Source organism: Miniopterus schreibersii, assembly GCF_964146895.1.
Source record: "Miniopterus schreibersii genome assembly, chromosome: 2".
Classification (NCBI taxonomy): domain Eukaryota; kingdom Metazoa; phylum Chordata; class Mammalia; order Chiroptera; family Miniopteridae; genus Miniopterus; species Miniopterus schreibersii.
Genome location: NC_138102.1, coordinates 147,261,831 through 147,281,330, shown reverse-complemented (window position 1 = coordinate 147,281,330; position 19,500 = coordinate 147,261,831). Strand labels below are relative to the sequence as shown.

Below are 19,500 nucleotides of genomic sequence, written 5' to 3'. Positions count from 1 at the left end.
GCGTCAGCCGCGCGCGCCGGGAGCCCGGGCGGCAGACCCGCGGCCCCGCCCCCGGCCGGCGGGGCGCGCGGGGTCTCTGCCCTGGGCGCTGGCGGCGCTTCGCCCCCTCCGCCGGCGCGAACCCCCGCGGAGCCCGCTGGGCGGCCCTGCGTCCAGCCGCCCTGCCCGCGCCGCGTCGGCTGGCTCGGCGACGAGATGCTCCAGACGGGAGCGACCGTCGTGGGGAGCCTACGTTTTCAGCTCTAAAGACGTGCACGGTGCCCTTCTCGCCGCGCTCCTCCCGTGAGCGGAGCACGTCAGCGCGAAAGGTCGCCGCCCAACCCTTTTTTGAAACTAAGAATTAATATACTTATAGGCGGTCTCCCATCAGTTTTTCACACCCTTTTAAATTAACTTTCTCTTTTTCAGTTGGGCTCACTTAGAGACCGAGTTTTCCTTTCTCTTCCTTCCAAAAGGAGACAGCCCCTGAGAGGGAATATTAGCCGACTTCGCTGCTCCGCCAGTGCCACCGCTGCAGGCTGCAATACCCTGCTTAAGATGGGCCCATTTATTGCTTAGTCAAGGAATTATTTAGTATTTACTTGATAAATTTGCAAGGTAACAGCAGATAATATTTTTAAATTTTATGAACCTGTGTTTCCCTTTTTAAGGGTAATTTTAGTAATTATTTTGGTACTGTTCTGCCATCCTAGGTCACAGTTTTCTAGGTAGAAAGCTGGGTCTTCTATATCTAGGGCTTTGAACTGACAAATATACAGAATTGCAATCTGCTTATCTTTGTTCAGACCAGTAATATACAGGCAAATTAAATCACTCTTCAAATACAATATATTTTTAATTAGTTGTTAACTAGCAGGCAGGCATTGTTTTTCTTTACAAGGATCACAGCAAACATGGTTGCTGGGTTCTGTTTCTTGTTATGTAAACTCTGTTTCTGCAACAGATCCTCAGGTTGCAGAATAAGGAAAATTTATTCAGAGTTTTATGACTTGTTTGGATTTGATAAGTTTGTGTGTGTGTGTGTGTGTGTGTGTGTGTGTTGGGGAGGGGGCGTCATTCTAACCAAATTCTTCTTCCTGACACAACAGTTCACCCAGATTTGCTAGTTTTGGTTGCATTGTTGAGCAGAGAAAATTGTACAGTTCATTTACATTTTTTTGATTGATCCATGTCCTGGTGACTAGGGAAAATTGCTTAAGGGAGTTGGCATTGCTCAAAAGTACTGATGAGAAAAAAATAGCTCTCTCATATTCATGCTTAAAAAGGACCACTGTAGCCTCAGCCCTGACAAGGGGGGAAAGTTCCGTTACGGTGGGTGGGATCGCTCTGGTATCCTTAGGAAAGCGCTTTTTTTCTGTCAGGACGCTTGTTTGGCTGAAAAAAGCTGCTTGGACCTTGTTGGGTGCATTGTTTTTAAAATGGCAGAAGTCCCTCTGAGCAAAAGAGGGAATCTGAGCAGTGGAAAATATTTGCTAAACTATAAAGAGCATGACCAAAATGATCTTTTTTACTGTCCATCAACATTTCTACATATAGTTAAATAATTTCCTCTATTTTACTGTATTCTGTATATGTGTAAAAAATGGATTCTTGATGCTTTCATAGGATGTTGTTTTATGAAATGTTTATGGTTAATATCGACAATACACTTAAGTCTTACAAATTTATTATGTATAATGTTTATTTTAGATTGGGTTAAAGTTTGGCTCTGTACTAACTTGGGAGAAATGGTTTTTTGGGTATATAGAGTGCTCATGATGCCTATTTTACTAACAATGCATGTATTTTATCCTGCTTCTTTAATCTCTCTTACATCTTAAATTTGATCCCAATCATATTTTTCCCCTAAGCTTAAAAAATGTTGTGGTAAAATATATGTAACTTAAAATGTATTATCTTACCCTTTTAAAAGTGTGCACTTAAGTGGTGTGAAACGCATTTACCTTCTTGTGCAACTCTTTTCATCTTGCAAAACTGAAACTGTATCCATTAAATAACTCCCCATTTACACCCATTACCCAGCCCTTAACAAACAACATTCTACTTTCTGGCTTTATGAATTTGACTACTTTTGGTACCTCATCTAAGTGGAATCGTACAGTTTTGGGTTTTTTTGTGTGTGTGACTTGTTTTTTTCACCTAGCATAAAGTCCTCAAGGTTCATCCATGTTATAGCATGTGTCAGAATTTCTGTCCTTTCTAAGGCTAAATAATATTCCATTGTATATATATACCACATTTTGTTTATCCTTTCATCCACTGATGGGCACTTGGTTTCCTCTCACCTTTTGGCTATTATGAATAATGCTGCTATGAACACGGGTGAACTAATAATCTGTTCGAGTCCCTGCTTTCAATTCTTTGGGTCATATACCCAGAGGTGGAATTGCTAGATGATATGGTAATTCTCTTTTTAATGTTTTTGAGGAATCACCATCCACTATTCCTTAGTGGCCACACCATTTTACATTTCTTCCAACAGTGCACAAGAGTTCCAGTTTCTCCACATCCTAGTCAACACTATTTTCTGGTTTGTTTTTTGGTTTGTATTTATAGTAACCAGCCTAATGGGTGTGAGGTGGTTTCTTATTGCAGTTTTGATTTACAGTTCCCTAATGATTAGTGATGTTGAGCATCTTTTCATATATTTTTTGACCATTCGTATATCTTTTTTGGAGAAACTATTCAAGTCCTTTGCATATCAGGTGGTTTGTTTTTTTGATGTTGAGTTGTAGGGGTTATTTATATATTCTAAATATTGACCCCTTTTCAGATACATGGTTTGCAAATATTTTCTCCCATTCTATAGGTTTTCTTTTTATTCCGTTGATCATTTCCTTGATGCACAGAGGGTTTTTTAAAATTTTTATGTAGTCCAGTATATCTTTTCTAATTTTTTTGCTTTTCTCTTTCTCTTTAGAATATTTTTGCTAATTTTCTGAATATCTTATGGCTTTCCTTCTCTAAGTTTCTACTAAATATTTTGTAAATATCATCTACATGTTCCAGATGTACTTTCTCACCTCTTACTCCTTAAATCCATGCTTCCTAAACTGTATGCCCAGGTACTCCAGCCTCAGTGAACTCATGGGACTGCCTGGGGAATATTGCAAATTTTTAAAGGAAACATCATGATACTTGGTGTCTTTTTGACACCACACAAAATACTAGCTTCAGATAGTTTACTGTTTCAGTATTAGATGGCTCTACATTCCTTTCCATACCATCATATTTTTACAAAGCTGGATTTTCAGTGATTGCTATGATAAAAAGCAACTATGGGGTAAAAATCAATGTGGAACAGGAAATGATAGTGGTGCAGGTGTCAATCTAATTCCCAAGTTTAAAAAGTTGTGTAGTGTGTAATAGGTGTATGCATCCCATTAGTATATAATTGTGATTATTTAAAAGCAGTCAAATATTTTCCTTGAATTTATATCTATTACCTTTTCAAACAGCTACTAAGTTGCTAGTAATAAATACTGATTAAGTTGTTTGGAACTGACTACTTGATAAATGGAATTGTATTTCTTTTGACCTAGGAACACTGTGAAAAAAATTACTGAGATATAATAGTCCCCATAAATGGAGAAAGTTTGGGAACCTCTCTGCCTTACAGCCTTTGCATATGGTTTTCTCCACCCCACTCTATTGAAACTATTATCCTTGAATGTGACTAATGTCTTCCTTCTTCATAGAAAAATCAATTGTATTTATCCTCAGATGTTTATAAGTTTCCTATGGCTGTTGTAACAAATTAACACCAACTGGGTGGCTTAAAACAACAGAAATTTATTCTCACAGTTCTAGAGGCCAGAAGCCCAAAATCAAGGTTTCTGTTCAGCTGCCATCCCCTGGATGCTCTAGGGGAGAATCTTTCCTTGCCTCTTCCAGACTCTGGTGGCTGTCATGCTTTGATTGCAGCCGCATCACCCCAGTCTGTGCCCCTATGGTCACATTGCCTCCTCCTCTTCTGTCTTAAATCTCCCCTTGCCTCTCCTCTTAAGGACACTTGTCATTGGATTTAGGACCCACCTAGATAATCCAGGATGATGTCTTCATTTCAATATCCTTAATTTAATTGCATCTGCAAAGACCCTTTTTCCAAATAAGGTAACAATCACAGGTTCCAGGGATTAGGATGTGGACATGATCTTTTGGAGGATTACCATTCAACCCACCACGGATGTATGAGGCTTTTGATAATTTTTATCAATGCTGCTTCTGGACATGCTCCTTTTTCTTTAACACTGCACTAAACTGATCTTCTTCTTCACTTGGCTGGGCCATAGTGCCCAGAGTATTATTGTCAAACATTATCCTGGATATTACTGTGAGGGTGTTTTAGGATGAGACTAACATTTAAATTGGCAGACTCTGACTAAAGCAGATTGTCCTCCATAATGTGGATGGGCCTCATCAAATTATTAGACCAACAACTGACTTCCCCAAAGTGAGAAGGAATTCTGCTAGCAGATTGCCTTTGAACTTGAAATGCAACTCTTCCCTGAATTTCCCTCCAAAAGCTAGGTCCACAATCTAATCCTGGAACCTGTGAATGTTACCTTATTTGGAAAAAAGGGTTTGCCGCATCAGATTTTGGACTCATCATGTCTCCAAACTGTGTGCTCCAATTCTTTAAAATAAATATTTCTTTCAATATATATACAGATCCTGTTGATCCTGTTTCCCCAGAGAATCCTGACTAATACCCTTTAACTCCTCTGTCTTCTTTACCTTGCTTTGTCAACACATGTAAAAGATGAATTCATATGTCTTTAGCAAATTGGCACTACTGCAGACCTCAGTGTTTCTTTATTCAGGGATGGGGAACCTTTTTTCTGCCAAGGGCCATTTGGATATTTATAACATCATTCACAGGCCATACAGACTATCAACTTAAAAATTAGCCTGCTATTTTTGGTAAAACATTTAATTGAATTTATTGAATTTCCAGTCCCACCTGCAGTTGCCTTGGCAGGGACAGACCAAATACAGCCCAAGGGCTGGAGGTTCCCCACCCCTGCTTTATATGATATAATCACTTAAAAGTAGATCCTTTTAATCTGCCATCCAGCTGCTTCCAGACTTGGGAGGACTTGCTTGTATTAGCCACATCACTGGCATGAGACGTAAAAGTAGCACAGATCATAATTAAGATGCTCAGTTTTGGAACTGTGAGCCCCATCTCTGCCATATTCAATCTATTCAATAAATCACTCCTGCCAATTACTTGGCAAAGTTCAATGAAGCATTAGACAGAGTAGGCAATTAATGTTAAATAAATTATTCCATTTACCCAGTCCCTCACTTATGCCTCTTTCAAATCCTCACATCCAGTTATTTTCTAAATCTTATGAACTCAGCTGGTTTTGCTTTTGAAAGCAAGATCCTTCTTTGGGTTCCCTACTTTGTGCCTCATTGCCCTCCTCTTCTTACCATGCCTGATGTTATTTTCACTCAGTTGTCAAGTTCATTTCCTGAAATGATCTTTTGACTGGTCAGTCCCATGTATACCGACTCTTAGTGCCTCACCACTGCCTGCAGAATATCATTCAAGCTCCTCAGCTGGGCACCCAGGGCCCTCTACAATGTCTTTTCCAGTTGTGCCCTGTGCACCAGTCATACTGACACAGCCACCCCTAAAAACTACACTGCATTGTCTGTTTCCTGCTCTTTTTCCTGATCTGGAAGGCAGCTCCTCACTCCCCTCCCTCTACACCCCAGCATTTTTTCTGCTGTCTCTGCTCTTCAATTTAACCCATTCCTTGGAGCCATATCAATTTGCATGAAGCCTTTCGTCTCTCTCTCGCTTAGGTATGAAGCCTTGTTTCTTCAGATGCCTACAGCATTTTGTGTGTCTGTTGTAGCACCTCCCTTACCCCTTGCTGTAGTCCAGATGTATGTGAATTTGTCCTGGTCTTCCTATTAGACTATGTAGCACTTGATATCAGGGACTTTATCTTGTTCTTTTTTGCATCTCAGATGTATTTAGTACTCGTTCATCTGTTCTTTCATTCATTGCATTGTGTTCTTAAGTTGGAGGTATAGTCGTGATCACAGTGTTCTAGAAACATTCCTGGACTTTAAAAAGTCATACTGATTTTCATTTTTGCATGTGGAAATGAATGTTGCTAAGTTACTTATCCTCGGTGGAACTATGAAACAAGGGCACTGAACAGTTTTCCAAGAATGCTTTTTCAAGTTATCAAATTGTATGATTCTTTGGTGATTTAAATGATTTTATAGCCTGGCTGGGCGTGGCTCAGCAGCTGAACATCGACCTAGGATCCAGGAGATCACGGTTCGATTCCCAATCAGGGCACATGCCCTGGTTGTGGGCTCTATCCCTGGTGGGGGCCTGCAGGAGGCAGCCAATCAATGACAAATCTCTCATCATTGATGCTTCTATCTCTCTCTCTCCCACTCCCTTCCTCTCTCTGAAATCAATAAAGATAAATTTTTTAAAAAAGATTATATATTCACTCAGTAAAACAAGTATTTGGAAACAGTTCCAATTAGTTTATGCAATTAAACTGAATTTCTTTTGAAAAATCTGCATCGTAAGATTTTTTTTTTTAAATAAAAAACTTTATTCTTATGGTAATTATTTTTTGTAGCAGCGACTGCTCAGACAGTTATAAAAACTGCATACTCTACCCCTACCCATTTCTTTAAAAAATTAACTGATTTAACAGTCGCACCTTACTATTGACTTTATCAGTGTATGTGTTCTTATTTCCGATTATTTATATGTATGAATCCTCTGCTCTAGCCACAAATATTTTCCCTCTTTTACTTATCTATTATGTCTCCAGTCATTAAACATTTGTTAGAACTATCATAATAATAGTACTTTAGATTTGTATAATGGTTTATAGGTTTCAAAGAATATATACAGACTTATTTGAGCAGCAACATAACCCTATCTGACAGGTTGAATGAAATATTATCAGGTTTTATTTTTGAACTTCCAGAGATTTGGAAATTGAGGCATAGAGAGGGTAATTCAGCAAGTTTCAAGGATAGGACATATGTTTGTAAGAGTCAGAAACCACCTTAAGACAATGTATGCAACTAACAGGATATATTCTAAAGATACAGGAGAATCTCATGGATCCCAAGGGCCTGGCTTCATCTCCACTTCTCCCTCTTTCTCTCTCTCTCCAAATGGGATCTCTCTGCCGAATATGGCCACCCTCCACTCCTCAAAATGACAGTCACAGTTCTGGCTACAGGCAGATATTAAATAGTTGTTTCTAAGTACAAGTTTCAAATTCCTAGGAGACTGTATGATTGACTCTGCTCGTCTCAGCTGTCAAATCATCCTTGGCCAAGCTGGCTGATTTACCCAGCCCTGTGAATGAAAGGCAGTTACCAAAGGAAGGGAGGTGGATCTTAGGTTTGGAAAACAGGTTCAGAATTCCTACTTTTTACAATTTGCAGCTGGTGCTTAGAACCTAAGTTAGAAGTCACAAGCTCAAATGCATACAGAGGGTAGTTAAATAACATGAATGAATGAATGAATCTGACAGATGGAGGCTGTGCCACCCAGATGATGCACAGGCTCAATCTAAAGGGAGCTTCTATTCAACTCCAACTGACTGACACTCCATGGAAATTCAGGCCCAGGGTAAACAATACTCTGAGTTTCAAGTGAACTCATAAATTGAGATTTTATGTAAAATTTCTATTTAAATTTATTTAAAAACAGTGAGTGAAAAAAACATGAAAAAGACCCATGTCTACAGGTCTGATTTTTCCTATGAACTGGTAGTTTAAGGACTTCTGACCTAGATCTTCTGTCTGATCAATTGTTAAATAATGACATTTAAAAACTCACATCCTCCACAAAGTTTTTATGCCTGGAAGAGAGTATAATGTGTACAACATTAATGCATGTACACATAAAACTATAGGGAATCATTCATTCCTCTTGCCTCTGAATTCATAGCTTTTGATGGAAGTGAATCATCTTCCCTTTATTTGCTGAGACAATTATTTATAAAGAGCTGCACTATTTGCTATAGGCTTTTCTGCAAAAGAAACCCTGTTGTAGAAGAAAAGGCCATGTAGAAGCTGTATGACCATGAACAAGACTTTTTAACCTCTCTGAGCCTCAGTTTTCTCTTATGCCAATACCAATGTCTCATGGTTGCCATGGAAATCTAGTGATACGAATTTCTAAAGCTTTTGACACAGATTAGTTGCCCAATGTATATTAGGCTTCGTATCTGCAGGTAAGAATTAAGTCCAACATAATACAGTGTGCTTGAAACGTACTGTATGTTTCAACATAATATGTCATTAAAAAAAAGAACATATAAAGTTAGGCTGAATTTCCAAAGCATCAAAAGCAATGATCCAAAGTTGGTTTGTCAAAATATCGCTGTTAACTTCTGTTTTCTTCAATATTTCCTAGTGTCAAATAAGAAAAATAACTCTTGCTCATAAAAAATGAAGATCAAACATGAAATCACTTTTTATAGGCATGTAATTATAATCCGCAAACAGTCTGTAATAAACACCTCACAAAATTGCTCAGCGGTGCTTGAATGAGTCACCAAGGAAACAGAACAATGAGTTTGGATTAAAGATTAGTTCAAGCAAATAATATCTCTTTATTATTCTCCCCTGAGTGAAATCTGGGCTGAAGTAATCTTAATAGGTGATATTCACTTGCAAATGAAAGAAACGGGACATTTTTGTTCAGAAGAGTTGCTGATAATGTAAGGATGCATATTGGAATCAAAATGCAGGAAAGCACAAAGCAAGCTGCTTTTTAATGTATTATTTATAGTGGGATTTTCATGCTGGTTTGGAGAAGTGCCTTAGCAACAGCATGTTGAATCTCCTTCTCAGTATCTCTTAATGTCTTCTTGTGGGTGGGATGGATTTTATGGCGAATGGGAAAATTTAGAACCACTTTGAAAATATAATGCTTTCTGCTTGTTTCTATGTCTTTTCTAGTGATGCTAATTAACACTTAAAAAGCTTCTCTAACATTTAATTAGCATGCATTGAAAAGCCTCTAATACTGGTCCTCCGTGGGGATAATCTTCTATGTCCTTTAGGTATTTTGGTAGTCACAACAGACTCTCCCATAAATAAGCCTCTGAGATTTGTTTCCATATTATAGAAATTTAGGGCTAGAATCTGCAATCTGGTTGGAAAACAGAGCAAGGGGGACTGTGAAGCTGAGCTTACAGAGCAGGAGATTGTGTGTGTGTGTTTGTGTATGTGTGTGTGTCTATGTATAGTAAATTTGAGAAAATCATTGATATCAACTAATTGGGGGTGGGGCTGGAGATGAGGGAGGCTATGGGAGAGTTAAAGCCTCTTCACCCCTATCCTAAACCACCCTTTCGAGATGCTTGAAAACTAGTCTCACGCTTGGGATTCAAATTGGATTAATCTTTTACTGCTATTTATACAGCTGCATAACAAAGACTTTATACCAAAGCTTCGATGTATCTATTATGCTTTTGTGTGTGGATGTGTGTGTGTGTGGTTTGATGAAAATATTTATTATATTTCTGTATATTATATAATCACGAGAAGAAAAATAAATTTACACAGGTATTTTGAAAATACATCAAATAGTGAGTTTGAACAAAACTTTCAAATAAATCTCAAATTCATAATAAGAAATTTGCCTCCATGAATATAACTTTTAAAAAAAATCAAGCTTGATGCTGGAAATGGCTGAATGTAGATCCTGAGCAAAATTTTTAATGATAATCTGAAGAAAATTTGAAGAGAAAGTTTTGATAGTTACCATCTTTTGTGAGTAAGGAAATGTTAGGAAGTCTTCCACCTTCAGTAATGGTGGATTATTACTCTGTAATTTGCACCAACTGTCTAGTTAGGACAATGAAGGAAGCTGGGTAAAATAAGGGTTAGGACAGGCTAACTGCCGAAACAAATGACGCCCAAACAAATCTCAGAGGCTTAACAAGTGCACTTTTTCTTTTTGCTTATATCACCATCCAGTGCCGGTTGGCCAGGAAACTCTGCTCCGTGTGGTCCTTCATAGATCCAGGCTTCCCCCCTACTGTGTCTCCACCCTCCTTTAAGCTCTCAGAGCCCTCTCTGTCCAGCCAGCAGATGAGTAAAGGAAATGAGGATTCTGTGTGGGAAGTTTTTAGGGGAAGGCTCGATTAGTCAGTGACCTCTATTTAGGGATGTGTCAATAAGGCAATTAACTCTTACATTTTATATGTTAATGATGGGAATAAATCCCATGAAAGGGATTGTTCACAGTCATTAAAATAATTATATTGGATTATAATGTATTTTTACTGCTTTAATAAGAGCATTTGGTGAGACTGACAGGTACTACACAGTATCCTTATTTCTTAACAAGAAAACTCAGATTTTATCTGTGCAAGTTGCACAGATAAAAGTTTGCATTTCTGCCTCTCTTGCAGCTAGGTGTGGCCATGTGATTACGTTATAGCCAATGAGATGGAGAAGTTGTTCGGTAAGTCTCTTGAAAGGCTCTTTAAAACAAGGCTAGATAGCTGGCAAGGACCCTCTTTTATTTTCCACTTCCTCCTATCCTGGAATGAAGATGTGATGACTGGAGTTTCAGCTGTTGTCATGGACCTGAGGCAACCCTGAGGATCAAAGCCACAGTTAGGCAGGTAGAAAAGAAGGACAGAAAGGAACCTGGATCCATGTCGACTGTGTCTCTCCCATATCAGACCTGGCATGCCCGCCTCTAGACTGCCTTTGCATTTGAGCAAAATCATTTCTATCGTATTTAAGTCACTGTTATTTCCAGTCTCTGCTACTACCAGCCAAGTGTATTTCGTAAGGGAGACATTTTGCGTCACCAAAACTGTTATGTATAAATACTTCTCATTATGCAGTCCCTTAAGTTCATAGAGAAAGAACTTGGACAGCAGGTTTGTAAAATGAGGGCTGTGTGATCCAAATCCATGTGGTTTGGGGGTTTTGGATAGCAATTAGTGAGAATTTAGACAGCAAGGGACACATATTGTTTTATAGGCGAAATAACAGCTAGTTGATGTTCTGTATTCCCTGCATGTAACAAGATAGACAGAGGCAAAATTTTTTTTTATAACGTTGCTAAATAAGAGAAACAAATCGACCTGCACCTAAAAATATTCCTTTGTACAAAAGCAGATAAATGTGCATTCTTTATCTGATTTAGAAATATTGTAGATCTTTCAAAATATACATTTATTTATTCTTTAAAAGAATTTTAAAGTTTAATGGAATTCACTTCTAGAGTAATTGAAACATTTTAAGACATGTTAAAAATTTCAACATTTTTCTGAATATTTGACTCAGCCCAATGTTATATAGGAATTCCAAAAGTCTTCACCATCTTAAAAATATTTAGGAGTCTACTTCCTGACTAGCCCTGCCGAATAGCATTATGAACACACATTAACAGTCCCTCTCTGGATGTATGATGTAATCTTACAGTTCTGGTTGCAACCCTATCCTTTGTGACCTACAGCCTCGGACTGAGCGTTGTTTTATCTGTTCCCTCTTAAATGAGTTCTCAGAGACAGCTCCTGAAAGAGAAACTCTTGTGAACAATTTTTCTCTGATGTTTCATGTCAGTTGTGTTTGACCTGCTGTCAGTGGAGCGTCCAGCTTGTTGGAGAACTGAGTAGGATGGGACCACGGAATGCTCAGGAGCATGGGAGCTTGTCCCACCTTTCCTTTGTCTTTCCTCACTGCAGTGTGGTGCATTTTAATACGAGTAATGTGCACCTTGGACTAACTACAGTAAGAGGAAAGTGAAGGATATATCGATATGCCAATGAGAGAAATGGCAAACTCTTACTTTTGTGATTTTCACTTATTAGGGTGGCAAAGGTTTCACAAGTTAACCAGACTCTTCCACGAACTTCTGCTTTCAGTCTCCCGATTTATCACTAACTAGCCTTTACACTTGGCAGCCGTGATCCATCTTAGTAAACCAGTTGCTTCTAGGATGAGCTGGAGCTTTCTGTCTGCTACTCTGGTTCCCAGGTCAAATTCCATTGGGCTCCAGTGTGGAGCTGTTCTTGGAGTCCCCCGACTCCCTTCCTCAGTGGCTGCATCTTATTTGCCCTCGTAGTAATGCTCTGTCCAGCCTTCCCAGTGACGTTGGGTGCTGTGTTTCATTCAGGCTTTCTGAACTGGTTTTCCTTCTCATCTCTCACATCCTGAACTCTTTACCCCCCTTTCTCTGAAATAACATCACAGCCTAACTCTTCCTACTCTAGCCCTTTGCTGCAGCCAGTCATAAAGGTCTCGTCAATCCATCTTTCTTGTCAGGGTTCATCATACTTCCTTCCAAGGAAGCTTGTTTCCAGGCCCTTCCTCACTGGCTGTTGCTTCTTCCTGAACCGTTCTTTCACAGAAAAATAGCACAGGCCCAGTTAAATCACAGTCTGCTTTCCCTGGCTCCAGACACAGTAAGCCCCAATCCACTTTCACTTTGATTCTGTTCGTTTTTAAAGATTGTTTTTCCTCCCTCCCTCTCTCCATTCCTTCCTTCCTTCCTTCCCTTTCTTCCTCACACAACCATTGCCAGTGCCCTGGTATTTTCCATGTAACTCTTCTAGCTCATTAACAGTGAAGCAGAACAGAGGGGAGAGGTCCCCAGTGCATTCTCAGGTATATTATTATTACAGCACATCTTAGATGTTTATAAAGGAGCTGGGATAAGTTTTCAAAAGGATACAGATCTTTCTGTTCTACAGCTCAGGTCTGGAATAGAAATACATTTGAGATAATGGGTAATGTTCTTGAGAAAAGTACAGCTCAAAGTGAGGTAAATTGCACTTTTAAGAACTTAAAGTCTGTGCATACGGGAGGCTGTATTTCCCAATGGGAAAAGCTCTGGGTTCTGATTTCACTTCCATGACTGCCTAGCTGTGTGATGTTGAATGAGAGAAGGTGAAAGGGAAGAAAAAGGGGTGATAGCAACAGAGTCACCTTTGAGCCACAGTATGAGCTCAGAATTGCTTTTCATACCGCCTTATCTTTCCCTGGTTGTTTCTCTTCTCCTCACTGCCATCCTTTTGACATTATAGCAAATTCGAGATTTTCCCCTGCCTTCTCTGGGAGGGGACTCACCCGGGCCTGCTGGTGCAGGGCTCTCAGGCCTGGGCTGTCCCTTTCCTTTCTCCTACCACAGCTAACTTGTTCAGGGTCTCACTTGTTCAGAATACTTGTCAGGTAACTGGAAGCCAATCTGGTAAAGTAATTCACAGCAAGGTGCTCATTCACGGATTCATCAAACATTTATCAGGCGCCCCAGCTCCTGTGCTAGGTGTGAATGACTGACCAAGCCCACTTGGCTGCATTATCAACGTACAGTGTGGTAACCTTACGCTTTGGGGTCAGACAGTCCTGGGTTTGAATCTTGCCCTGTCACTTGCCAGATATCATCCTGGAAAAATTTACTTAGCCCTTCTGGAAGTCTCAGTTTCCTCATCTGTAAATGGGGGCAATAATACCTCCTTGCAGGAGTTTTTGGATTTTGAGGACAATTATGTAACTGTGGCTAGCTCACAGTGGATGTTAGTCAGTGACTGTTGTGATATTGTTGGTGACCCTTTCCATGTATCATTGATAGGGACCTTTAACACTTTAATTTTGGATGCAGATCGCCAGTGCCTTAATTAATATGAATATTAAGTCTCATGACAGGCTGTGAGAGACATTTAGGGAGCCGGGGAAATCTTTCCCTGCCTCTTACCCGCATCAGTTGCCTCAGCTCTGACAATAGAACACCCAAGTATCAGCTGTCCGAGGAATCTAAGCAGAGCGAATTGCTGAAGACACAGGAGAGGTGTTACAAGGATACACAGGGGTACGTTTTCAGATGAGGCGGCCTGGCTATAAAATGCTAGGAAACAGCGACAGCAGATCATGGAGTGAAAAGTAGGTCACTCGTTTGGAGTCAAGCTATCAGGTAGCAAACAAGGTGAAGAGCCCAAAGCCATAAACAGTAACGGGCTGTGAAAATTGCTGCCGCAGCCATAATGCAGAGGACTGTCTGCTCGCATACGCCGGGTACAAGGACTGCTGGCCGTGCAGCCGTCGTTTCCCCACACTTGCACGCGTACAAAACAACACCGTCAGCCAGCAGCAGCATTGGAACAAAGAGGACGGTGATGAATCCGGAGACCAGCGAGCTGGCCATGAGCAAGGGCAGGAGGGCAGTGACAGAGAGCGAGAATGAAGCTCTCCGTCTGTTTTGTTTGCCACCTAAATTTGTGTTGTACTTTTCAAATGTTTATGGCTTCAGATTTCAGTGTGTCCGATTTCGGGATGCCTAACGGAAACATCGGCCTCGTTTGCGTGTTCTTGTGCATTGAGAGGCCCTCCACCACTGTAGGATGTATTTGTGGTTATGAGAATTTTTTTTAAATACTTATTTTGTGCGCAGTTTATAAAGAATTCTAAACTCAGAATCTGAGGCCGCCACTTCAGATGGCCTTTGAGCAGTTATCTGGGGCTGTCAGTTTTGGGGGGCTGGGGGAGGGAGACAAAATGCTGGTGGGGACTGTAGTGGGTGTGGTCTGCTCCGTTACACTGATGTCACTCGGCTCCTTTCCACTCCACAGCTCGCTCTTTTTTTCGTCTTTTTCCCCCCTTTCTGTTGTTAATCCTCACTGGAGGATATTTTTCCATTGATTTTTAGAGAGAGTGGAAGGGAGGCGGGGAGAGAGGCACACACACACATGATTGGTTGCCTCCTGCTCTGGATTGAGATTGACCTTCAACCCAGGCAGGTGCACTTGGCCAGGAATCCAACCAGGGACCCTTCCAGGCACAGGCCCACTCTCTAACCACTGAGCCACACCCGCCAGGGCCAGAGCTCTTAGTGCTTACATTCACCTCCTGCCCACTACCCATGGCAGTCTAAATTTGAAGAGATAGTTGAGATAAAAGAGTAGTTGGGAGAACAAACTCTGGATTTAGAAACTAGTTGCAAAGAAAGGAAGGACTGAGCCATCCTATGCCAGGGTTTCACTTGCATCATTTGATGCAACAGAATCCTCCAAATTTCGTAGGCTTCTGAAATTCACTGCATTATGATTATTACCTTTTAAAAATGACTTTTCTGTCATAAACTAAAGGTTCATTAAAGTGGTATATGTTGAAGTCATTGAAAATAAACTACCTGAGGCCCAGACTATGATGTGATGCTAGCATTATATTCTCTGATGTCTGATGTATATTAATTTTATGCAAAATGGTATAATTAAAATTTCACACAACCTGAAGCCCACGAAGAGTTTAAAACCCATTGAAGTGCTTTGGAAACCAGGAGCTGTGAAAGAACACAGAAATGTATTAGCTGCTCCAGTCCTTTCGGCTGTCCAGGAGCACACTGGATTCTGCAGCCTGTGAGCCAATAAAGGGTCTTCAAAAAGTCAACTTTTAAATGAATATATATACCAGTTCTAATATGCTCTTTTTAAAATAAGAATAAATGATGGGATTGAATAAAAATTCATATAGTTTTAAATTGTTAGGAAAAACAATTTGAGTAGAAAATGTGCCTATTAATCTACTCTCAGAAAAGTCATCTTTATGGGTCTGTGTCAGATGCATTGGCCTTACCTGAAAGGATAAGCTGATGAGGGAAATATATTTCTGGCAGTAAGTATGTTTTTAAGACATAATGAGTGAATAAAAATTCCTCTTGGGAGAAAAATGAGGATGAGTTAGAACATACTCTTTTTGTTGGAGGATTGAAAAATTATGTACATTTGTTTATTTCCATTTGGAATCCTGACTTGACAGGAGCATAATTTGGATTTATATCCTTAAATGACTGGAATGAGCTTAAGATTTTTATAAATTTAGCCACAAAGAGACTCTTCCACTGCTCCTGAAGGCACTGGAAACGATTTAAATATTTTAGAGCTCGCTGACAAGGAACTACATCATTCTTTTGAGTTAAAAATCACCTTTTATTCTTCAGACTATAAATTATGTTATGTATGAACACAGTTGTCCTAGAATATTTTTGAAGGGACACTCTTATTATATTGATTGATTCCACTTAGCATCAATGCCGAATAAATAAAAACACAATCTTGTCTAAGCTCGGGCTTAGACTGTGAATTATTTTTTCATGCCCCACAAGCATAAAACCTACTTATATCAGCTACATTAATGCAAGCGTCAGAGCTTTATTCTTCAGAGAGGTAAGCTTCATGAACTATATTTAGAGACACTTTTCAGTTTATCTCATGAGTGATGATGCTATTTTGAAAAACATACAGAAGTAAGGGGAATTTATGTTCACTTTTGGCCTACCTTACTTGAAAATGTGTAGTTAGTTGTAGAACAGGTATATGCTAGCACTTGCTTAGCAACTTGAAAAATAAGGGAAAGAAGGTTTTATTTTCCAAGGTTACCCCTCTGAGGAGTTTGTAGAATCTTAAGTGCACCTTTATAGTGTTACTGAAAAAAAGGACACTGATTTTTTTCCTTCCTGCACTTTAAAACTTCCAGATGAATTTTCACTTCTACGCATTTACATCTGATCACTTCTAAGTGTTTGAGTGAATCAAATTTCTTGTGGTGGATAGAAAGCAATAAAAGTAAGTACTGACTTTTTTTTCTCAATCCATTTCCTGGAAAATAACTTTTAAACAAATATTTGTTTTCTAATTTATAAGCAATCTATACTTACCACACCCCCACCCCACCTTAGCTTTCTTCTCTTTTTAATTTTATCTCTGTTCTCTTAATCCTAACATTTTAATATCACCCTTACTCTACATATATTTTGATAATTTTTAATGGAAGTGAGAAATAGAGATTAGAGAGATATATGAATCCATAATATTTTGAAAGAATCACATATCTCCATAATACCTCTCTACTTTTTATTTCTTTCCACAACTTTCCTTTTCCTCCCTTGTCATATGTTCTTTCAACTTGAAATACCTCTCAGCATCACACCACTCTAGCAAAACCCGTGGGGTTTCCATAATTCTTCATGATGGGCTGCATAAATTGACAATACCAGGTTAACATGAGCTGAAGACTGAATTATAGGGGAAAAGGCAACATTAGGTCACAGCTGCTGATTAAGTCACTAACTATGGGGCGGGGAGAAGGGCTTGTTGAACCAGCTGTTTGGTTGTTGACCTAATAATTCACTTTCTGTGGAGTGGTATAGACACAGTCTATGCCAAGCTTTCACTGCTTTTTATGCTGCAGAGCTTTGCTAAAGTGAAAAAGAATAGGGGCATCTACCTGTCTCTGAGTCTTTCTGTTTATTGCAGGTTCTTCTGATTTTCAATTCTGAAGCTTGATTGGTGGCAGACTTCACTGCAAGATGAACTTCCCTATCATGTTTCTCAGAGGCATATAGCATTTCTTCTTATGATATCTCAGAAGGGATGCCTGACCCAACAGCATTGATTTTCTCTGTTATCATAGTCATGACTGGGTGGTTACTCTGAATTATGTATCATTACTCTGTAGGCTGATGCTGAATCCTACAAAGAATTTTATTGTATTTTATATTTCCCAGATACAGGATTTGAATAAATGTGGTAAAATAAAATTAGAGGAAAAGAAAGTGTTAGATGGGCCAGGTACAGAAATCTTGGGTACAGAGACTCACGAGGGCAGGAAGCCCCAGAAGCCTAGCACTGGGCAAAACTTGGGAAAAAAAGAACCTGTCCCCAGGGTAACCTATCCTCCCCTAGCATAAGGCTTGGACATGCCGTTTAGACCCCCCTGAGCATTTCCTCCCTAGAGAGAACATCTAGGCCTCAGCTGTATTTCAGCTCCAGGCCCAGAAAAGGAGCGAAACCAGACAAGTGGCACCATGGCTGCCTCAGGACCAGCTACATTGACTAATGACCCCCTGCCCTGGCTCCGAATAATCAGTGGAGACCAACAACCCTGAAATTCTGAGAACACCTGGAAAGCTAATGAATGTTCTATTGAGACACTTCCCTGAGATCTCCCCTAAGATTTCCACCTGCAAGAAAGAAAGAAATATGCTCAGGACAAAGGACCTAGTGCGCGCTCCCCACTGGGGAAGCACACCAGTGCCATCTCCACCCCTCTTCTTCCCTCCGAGGGGACCCCACAAGACTTGCAACCAGGGGAGCAATGGGCAGCAGCAGCTCGCCCCAGGCTTACCTGAACGTGTCTCCAGGGCCCCCTTCTCTCCCTGACTTCTCAGTGAGGCTCTCCTGTCACTTCTTTTTTTTTAAATCCCCACCTGAGGATATTTTTTCCATTGCTTCTCAGAGAGAGTGGAAGGGAGAGAGAGAAAGAGAGAGAAACATCGATTTGAGAGTGACACATCGACTGGTTGCCACAAGTGCCCCTGCCTCCCCAGGCCACAGGCATAGAGCCTGCAACTGAGGTACAGGCCGGAATCAAACCCAGGACCCCTCAGTCTGCGGGCCAACACTCTAATCACTGAGCCAAACCAGCTAGGGCTCTCCTGTTGCTGTTGCTTCTATGCTCCTCCTTGCATCACTGTCCCAAATATATTTTTGCTGCCATCATGGACTCAATACCCTTTGACTCAGTGCTGTGTAGCCCTTCCCTTTGGATATCTCCATCCCCTACCCCTTTCCTTAAATAAATTCAATTTTTCTTTATTCACTGTCTGAGATGGCTATTTAGCCTGCCCATGCACCACTGACCTTAACCTTTCAAAGAGATCAGCCACTACATATCTTTTTCAGATATTCTAGCTCTCTATTTCTTATGAGCATGTAATTAAAGGTGTGCATTTCCAAACAGAATCAATGCATTGCTATAGGAAATAAGCAGCAAGCTTTCTTTGTTATGCAGATACACAATTCTATGCATGTTGTCTCCATAATCAGAAAACAGCAGGAGGAAGATCACTGCTCACTGGAAAATATAAGAGGAATTACTCTCAAACATAAATAATTGAGTTAAATTTTCACTAAACTTGTCAATCTTTCTATGAGAAGTATAAAGGCACAAAATGAATAAAACTTGCATTATCATTTCATATTTAGAACTATAGAATTTTAGAGATTAAATAGACAATTGTTGATGTGTCCAATACCCTTATTGTTCACATGAAGAACTCCTGTGTATCAGTAAAAATACACATAAGTACATGGAGTGAAACTTGGGTGCCCATGGAGAAGTCCCAAAATGCCTGGACCTCCTAAGTTTACAAAAATGCATTAAGGCTCTGAAGCTACAGAGATTAATGAAATTTTCCAAGGTGATAACAGATTGGCAGTGGCAGAGCCGACTAAAACCCATCCTTCCTAATTTCCATTTTAATTTTCCTTTTGTTAAACTTCAAATGTGATTATTTGCAAGGCTACTGAATTATTATTGTGTTTCTTTAGTGGAGAAGGGCAGGGGACTTGACCCTCAAGAAAGATATATTTTTATAGCATTTTACCTTATTCTGCACATTTCTAGAGTGTCAGCCATGAGGGTGAACTAGCTGTAGGTAGGGGTGCAGTTCTAACATTTTATTTGTCTCTT

The 19,500-nt window shown here is 40.0% G+C and overlaps 1 long non-coding RNA gene across 1 annotated transcript; it reads left to right on the top strand.

The window, feature by feature from the left end:
- Positions 1–60: 60 nt before the first annotated feature.
- LOC308551553 lies at positions 61–18,623 on the top strand. Its single transcript, XR_013998051.1, has 3 exons — positions 61–308; positions 16,504–16,592; positions 17,283–18,623. It is a non-coding gene; the product is annotated as an uncharacterized lncRNA (long non-coding RNA).
- Positions 18,624–19,500: the final 877 nt, after the last annotated feature.